The sequence below is a fragment of the Drosophila obscura genome, unplaced genomic scaffold (assembly GCF_018151105.1).
Source record: "Drosophila obscura isolate BZ-5 IFL unplaced genomic scaffold, ASM1815110v1 contig_21, whole genome shotgun sequence".
Lineage (NCBI taxonomy): Eukaryota > Metazoa > Arthropoda > Insecta > Diptera > Drosophilidae > Drosophila > Drosophila obscura.
The window spans coordinates 21,325-28,838 of record NW_024542801.1 but is presented as its reverse complement, the minus strand read 5'-3'; the positions used below and the strand labels follow the sequence as shown (position 1 = coordinate 28,838).

General features: G+C 37.7%; 1 long non-coding RNA gene across 1 annotated transcript; it reads right to left on the bottom strand.

Moving 5' to 3' along the window:
• Positions 1-2,110: 2,110 nt before the first annotated feature.
• Positions 2,111-2,690, bottom strand: LOC111078345. Its single transcript, XR_002608253.2, has 3 exons — positions 2,614-2,690; positions 2,351-2,548; positions 2,111-2,294 (listed from the first exon to the last, which is right to left on the bottom strand). It is a non-coding gene; the product is annotated as an uncharacterized LOC111078345 (long non-coding RNA).
• Positions 2,691-7,514: the final 4,824 nt, after the last annotated feature.

Below are 7,514 nucleotides of genomic sequence, written 5' to 3'. Positions count from 1 at the left end.
TTAAAAAAAAGCGACGAATTTTAAAATTATATATAACAAAATATTGTATTTTCTATTCGTGGTAGCAACCCCTAAAAGTTACAAGTCAAAATTTTTCTCTAGAACTTTCTATGAAACGGAAAAAATTTTCAACTTTGATTGCTCATATCTCTTAAACATGAATACCGAATATTTTGAAAATTACATTTTCGAAAGCTCTGGAAAATATAAATGAGTTTATTCATTTTATCCAAAGCGCTCATAAAATTCTTTGACTTTTGTCACCCCCCTTCCGCTGAGGCTCCTTTGTGCGACGCACTCGCCGAACACATTTTAGAATGTTCTAGACGTATATTGTGTTGCATTCTGCTTTCTGCATTTTAGATTTTATTAAAAACCAAGTAACACTTAAACTTAAAGCGCACTGTTATCACTTAGTTCACTTACCTGAATTAGTTAATCGTAAAACCTGGAAATAAAACACTTTTTTTGAAACTCAGACGGAAACAAAACACCCCAGCCAGACGCAACGAAAAACTAATTGTCTTTCCTTACCGCTTTGCTACTGTTTCTTTTGTTTCATCTCCTCTTGACGCGTGTCATTTTCATCTCCTTTTTGACGCGTACCCTTTCGATTGTGATACATATCCGACTATAAGTTACTTTTGTCCTTGACCAGCGAAATAATATGGAAATAAATAAATAGAATTTAGTAAACTAATTTTTACATAGTTATATAAGTCTATTATATAATCATGGTAACAATAAAATTAAATTATGGTAGTACCTATATATAAAATTAGTTTGCTTAAATGATATCGCTACTATTATTATATAATAGACTTTAATAACAATGTACTTTTTATTAGGCTACCAAATAATAATAATAAGGCTATTGATATAAATAATTGAAGTAAATAATTGCGCTCAAAGTTTAAGAGTATAAAAAAGTAGGTGCGCCATTAAATATTTTTCGGTACTTCTTTTTCACGAAAAATATGCTTTTGACTCTGGCATAATGGAACAGTGAGAACAAAGAGTGAGAAGGGGCGAGAGTAGAAGAGTGAGTAAGAGGGAGAGGGAAATCTATGGATATCTGCTTCTCTTTCTTACACATCCGTTTCGGTTAGGAGCAGTGGAGCTTGGAAAAATTCTCTGCTGACGTCGACGTCGTCAACGGCAGCGAAGTCGACGTCGAACAATTTTTCATATGAATTTTTTCATGAGGGTGACTGCTTCTGGCAGTAGGTTTTGCCCTCAGCATAGGAAACGAATTCTTGTATGCATACACAGTTTGTTCTGTGTACCAGCCCTGTAGTACTGGGCACTAGTTCGGAGGTGGTGATATGACCCGTCCCTAACAGACCACCACTACCAACTGGACAAACCCTAAACAATGCTATTCTTCATTTCCACCTTTACTTCCGCAAAAGCCTAGGGCATGGGGACCAGTGACGCCACATCGTTTCCACCAACTAGTGAAATGGGTACCCATCTGAGGGTAGTGATTTGGGTACCCATCTAAGGGATGAAATGGGTCCATCTGGAGGTAGTGAAATGGGTACTCATCTGGTAGGTAGTGATGGGTACTCATCTGGTAGGTAGAAATGGGTACCCATCTAAGGGGTAGTGAAATGGGTACCCATACCCAAAATTATAAAAACTCGTGCAGTTAACAATTTCAAAATTTTAATTTTTTTAATTTCTTTGTTTTTAAATTTCAGTACTTTTAGTTGTTGCCGTTGGCTTTGCATTTTTGAAATGTCTTTTTTTTTTTTGCAGTTGAAGAGCTTTTCTTAGCTGTATTTCTGCTGATCCAGTCCCTGCATCTACAGCTATAGCATCTATAAATATAAAATTCAAATACATATTAATAGGCAGGAAAATTTAAATTAGAAGGACAAACAGATATGCATACCAAGCAACACTCCATAAAAATTCGTATGATTTTTCAGCGCCGACTTGCCTTGGACTCCATTTACGTTATAGGCTAACACAACGGAATTAGAAAGAATATTTTTACAATTCTTTAAAATACCGTTCGGCAGGATAATAGTTTTTTTTTTGCTTCAATCTGTAAAAATTCAATTAGAATAAACAAAATTTTGTTTTACATGATACTTACGTATAAATCTCTGTTTGTGCTGTTTATATCTTTGTCCATCTGTACCAGTCCCTGGACAGATGGTACCGGGAAAGATTGTAACATTGTTTTCCCTGTCCATGCTGCCTCACCAGGCCTTTTAGGGTGCCGGCTTGCTCTGCGACGGCTTCGACCAACACTTGCATTTGCCCTTGAGTTATATTATGGTCAGCTAAAAACAAATATACAGATTAATTCAATTAAAATATTTTTTCATACAAATCATACCCCGTAAAGAGCACACATCAGCAGAAAAGCCACCCATGGATTCCTCAAAGCGCTCCACAGTAGCTGTAAATTATGCCTCAAGGCGCTCCATAGAAGCTGTGACAGATGCCTCAAGGCGCTCCATAGAAGCTGTGACCGATGCCTCAAAGCGCTCCATAGAAGCAGTCAGATCACCACAGTTGCAATTGGACTTGTTCTCTAAAATGAAAATTGTAACAATTTTGGGGTACTACAATTATTTGGAAGTATATTTTAACACTTACCGCTTGAAAAGAAAACACGATGCTTAATTTTTCTCAAAGGACTTTCCGGCATATTTTCAATTTATTTTCTGCTAAAATTTAATAAGGAATTAATAAGGATTTAGTAAACTCTAAAGATTTAATTGCATAGATTATAGCCAGTGGGGGCAGTAGAGTAAATCCTCATTATTGTTCGTTTTTTGTCTAAATTGTCATTTACCTACAAACGTCAGGAACAATCTCTTTCGCCTCTTCATCCCACACTGCCTTTCGCTATCACTCTCTCGATCTGTCGCTCTCTTCGGCCCGCCTGCCCTTTGAATTAGTCTTGATCTTGCAATCACTGCGCATCGTCTTGGAATCGAGCTATTCAATCCGACACCGTCTTGAACCGACCCCGGCGTCTGCAATCTGACCCCGTCTTGAATCCAGCTAACTATCCTTTCGACTCTGTATCGCTTATTTACTTCACCACAATAAACTGTGAATATATATATTGAACAATCATCGCCTTTTTAATAATATCGCAATACAACGCTACTGAAGAAGCTCAGTAGCTCAACAAAAATCTTCAGAGATGCCTCCCACGCCGTCGTTTGGGGCATGTCCGATTCACGCTTAGCACGAGGGCTTTGCGTGCCTACGGACTAAAAACCTCCTTTTTAAATTGTAGTAGAGTTTTACAGTTCAATGTCTATAGGATAAAACAAAGCAACTTAATTTTGTACGTGATGTAGCATTGGCATTACTATTAGATCACTTAAATATGGAATAACGATAGCCTTGTATTCAATTTGTCTTAATGAAAATATTTCTTCCGTAGAAGAAGGTTCTGTGTCCGTTAAATAGATTCCTAGGCTGGATGAAGGCATGGGCTCAGCATAATAGCTCCTTAGATTTGTCAGTCATCGTCCTATAATGGATCTATCAAAATCGTCTGAAATTGATACAATAGCTACAGGTATACTTCCTTCTATATAGCAGTAGTTGTTAGGTGTCTTTTCTGTTAAAACGCATCCCTTAAATAGTATTACTTTTTTTTCAATTGTAGGTTCCGAGTCAAGTGAGGAAATCGTGAAACTTTCTTCGTCTATTTTTCTATATATTTGTTCAAATATACTTGATGGCTTTCTGACGTATCTCTTCAACAGCTGTAAATAGTTTTCGAAAGCGTATGAGGAGCCCTCTACTGGATCTCCCACTTGTTTGATAGTTTCTTTTACATGCAATAAACTGTGAATATTGTACGATACACTACTCTCACCAAAAATAAGGGGAAATTTTTCTACAAAATCATTTAAAATGTGCTGGGAGGTGTCTATATTTGATTCTCGTAGCTTTGGGAAGCACAGCAGCCTATAGGCACAATGTAAAAGAAGGAAAACATAATATTGATCTTCAGTGAGTTCACTTTTTAAAACAAAAATTCCTGTGTATAGTAAGAATTGTCGAAATTCTGTAGCTTTCCACTTTAATAGTTCATTTAAAGCTCTGGGCTTCCTTGCAAACTCTCTGGGTATATTTTTACGTAAGGAAATAAGTTTTTCTGATATATTTAATAAGTTGGGTTTTGCAATTTTATTACAAATTTTATTGGTCACCAACCTTACAAGAAATTTGCGCATGACTCCCAAATCAATTAAATGCATGCAGTCCAAGGGAATTTGGGTAACCATTCTGATGTTTAATTTTTCAAATGCGGACTGCTTTGTCAAGTATTTTTGGGCATGATGTGTAGGGTACTTTCTGATTTTAAACGTGTCATCGTTATTAAATCTCCGCATTCAATTTTATATGTTAATGTGCCATTTATCTTTCTCCTACTTGGGTCTTTGAACATCAGTGAAGAGTATGTCCAGGAGTACCACTGAGGATAGGCCAAAGTTGTGCATTGGAGCTTTTATAAAGCGGAAGACCATCTATGTTAACATCAAAATACAAATTTTCTTGTAAATTTAATGAGCCCAGTTTAGTCAGTTGATTTTTTAATTCAATATGTAAATAAAGGCCACCGTAAATTTAACTATATCAGGTTTTTTTTTCGCAGTGTATTTATAAAATGGCGCAACTTCCAAATTATTTATTTTTAATACACGAACTAGGTCTATAGCGCATTCTCTCGTTGGCCTATGCTTCAAAAACCAACATTTTAAGTCCTCACTTAAGTTCACTTTATTCTCACTTTCCGTATTTATCACTTCCATTTCATTTTCAATTTCTCCGATTTGCAATTCCTCTACATTATTGGTTTCGCTGTCCTTTTTTTTTCTATTCCACTGGACGACTCTGTCTCTGCCCTCACAAGTTTTAGTTTTTTAGCATATTTATCTCTAGTTTCCTTCCTTAGTCTACGTAAATGCCGATTGCTGTACATATTTAACTTAGGTTGCTTTGTCTTACCTTTGTTTATATAATTAAATTGATACTTATTCACTTTTTCACTTTTTTTCACTAAAAACTCATAAGCGCGTCTAAACAAGTGCAGCCGAAAGCAATAGAACATTCCAGCAATGCAATGTCAAAAACCGCAGCTTCATTTTTACCTTCTTTTTTTTTTTGTTTCGTTTTTTTCTCTTCTTTTGTCTACTGGTGAGACGTTGCAGCCCATCGAACTAGTTCGCTGGGTGGTACGCGGTGGATTGTAAAGTATACAGAGTAAAATTATTTTCTACTCTTTGAGTGGTTCGGCGTTCGCCTACCATAGGGTTACTTCGGTGGGTACCCATGTACGGACCAGCGAAGTAGGTAGTTCGACAGGGTCAATCGCCACCGCCAGTACTACAGGGAGCATACCGAAAGCCCAACACATGCAAACAACTTTGTGTGTATGTGATCAGTCCAGCAAAAACCGGTTTTGTCTCTTCTCTGATTGGTGTTACCCGACTATTGTTATGATTTTGTTGTTGTCTTTTCTTCGAGCTTTCACTGTTCCCTTATTCGTATTTGTGTTTTTGTTTGGGAGTATTGGTGAGTGCCCTGCCGTAAGCTGACTTTGGGCATCGCTGTCCTACATACATGCTGCTCTTTAAATCAGCCGTTATATTTTCAGGTGGAGGGGGACCACGAATGCAGGTTGTCATCTAAACATCCCCCTGATAAAAATGAGAATTGTCCGTTAAAACAAAAGCGAAATCTAAAACACGAGCGGCTGGCTCTGGCGGGCTCTCTGTCTCTTCTCTCTTTCCCCTTCCGCAATCAGGCCCTTTTGCCAACAGCGCGACCAACGAGAGGGAGAGAGAGATAGAGCATCGTCTCCTTCCACCCAAGCAATTGGTCAACAATTTGTTGGCAATTTCATAAATTTATATGCATATGCACGTACGACTACACCTACATGTATATTTACATATTTATGTTAGTATTAAAATATATATTTAAGATATTGCCGATCTTTCATTTAAGCAGGCCATCCACGATGGAATTTGTTGGAAAACATGTTGTATATTATGAACTTCATTTGCCCACCAACGAGTGCGAACATTTCTCGCAAACATCATTTTCTTTAAATTATCAACGAGTAAACATGTCAGAGGACACCGAGACAGTAATTGCCTTAATGGCAATACATATATGTTTGGGGAAAAAAGGCAATGCAGGCAATGTATAAATTCTTGCAAAAATTGTTTTGACATTTTAATTGAAGGTGTTCACTCAAGCAAAAATGTTTACAATAATGTTTCGTGCCAAAATGTCCATCCATTGACGAACATGTTGGCACGAACACAACGAAGATGGAATAATTTCTATTCTCTTCGAACACAACATCGAACTCGAAATTACGACCCGAACGCTAAACACCACCAACGATTCGAACCCAACATGTTTTCCGAACAAATTCTATCGTGGATGGCCCGCTTTAGCCTTTACATGCAGCTGTTAAAATCAGCCGTTTATTTATGTATGGGAGGGGTGACACGCAAATGTTTTGACTCTAAAAATTCCTGTGGAAGGAATGAAAAAAAAACCGCCGATATGTCTTTGAGTCTTTCTCTCTATCTCTCTGTTTCCACTTGAGAGTTCTCTGCCCACTCAGGCAAGTTCTCTCTCAATTGAGAATATGCGCGGCTGTCTATTTACACACATGTTAGTTAACGTACCCGTTCTCATAAGAATATTGTTCAATTTATAAACAATCTTTGGCTTCCCATAGTAGGTCATAAACAATCTTTGGCTTCCCATAGTGTGCTGTAAACAATCTTCGGTTTTCCTAATTGGAAGTCAGGCCACCCCAGCCTTATTATAAACAATTGTTGATATCATTTAAGTTGGAAGCCAGGCCACCCCAGCCTTATTATAAACAATCTTCGATTTCAATTAGAAATCCATTTGCGTTGCAGCTTGTTCGATTTCAATTAGAAATCCATTTGCATTGCAGCTGTGGCTGATTTCTGCAAACACTGCTATTTGGAATTTCACAATTCCTCAACTGGATGATCTAATCCAAGCCGATCGAATCCGATCGAACCCGAAATGTTTATGGAAGCTTCCCGAAGAGGACTCAAGGAGGTTTCATGAGAAGGAAATTATTAGACTTAGAGCAGTTGGTTTCTAACATCAGAACTGGACAGTTCTAGTTAAAAATTAAGTTGCGTTTAAGCCGGTTGAATGTAAAAGCCTTTGAACTTAATCCTTTTGTTAAATAAAGTTTTTTTTAAAACTCAACTTTTTCCCGCGATAATTTAATTGGCGCCCAACGTGGGGCAGGTGACATAAAAAGTGCCAAAAGTTTAACAGCACAACACCTGTGTTTTGTAGGAGGGTGGATGTTGGTCGTTCCCACAGTTCGGATTCCCAATAAATAAAAAGGCGTGGGCGTCAACTATAATTGGCGTGTATTTGGCGTGCACAAAGCTGAGGGCTGAAGACGGTTGTAGATAGGCGCGTAGGTGTCGAGAGACTGTTCTCTTCCGCTCGGCCTACGG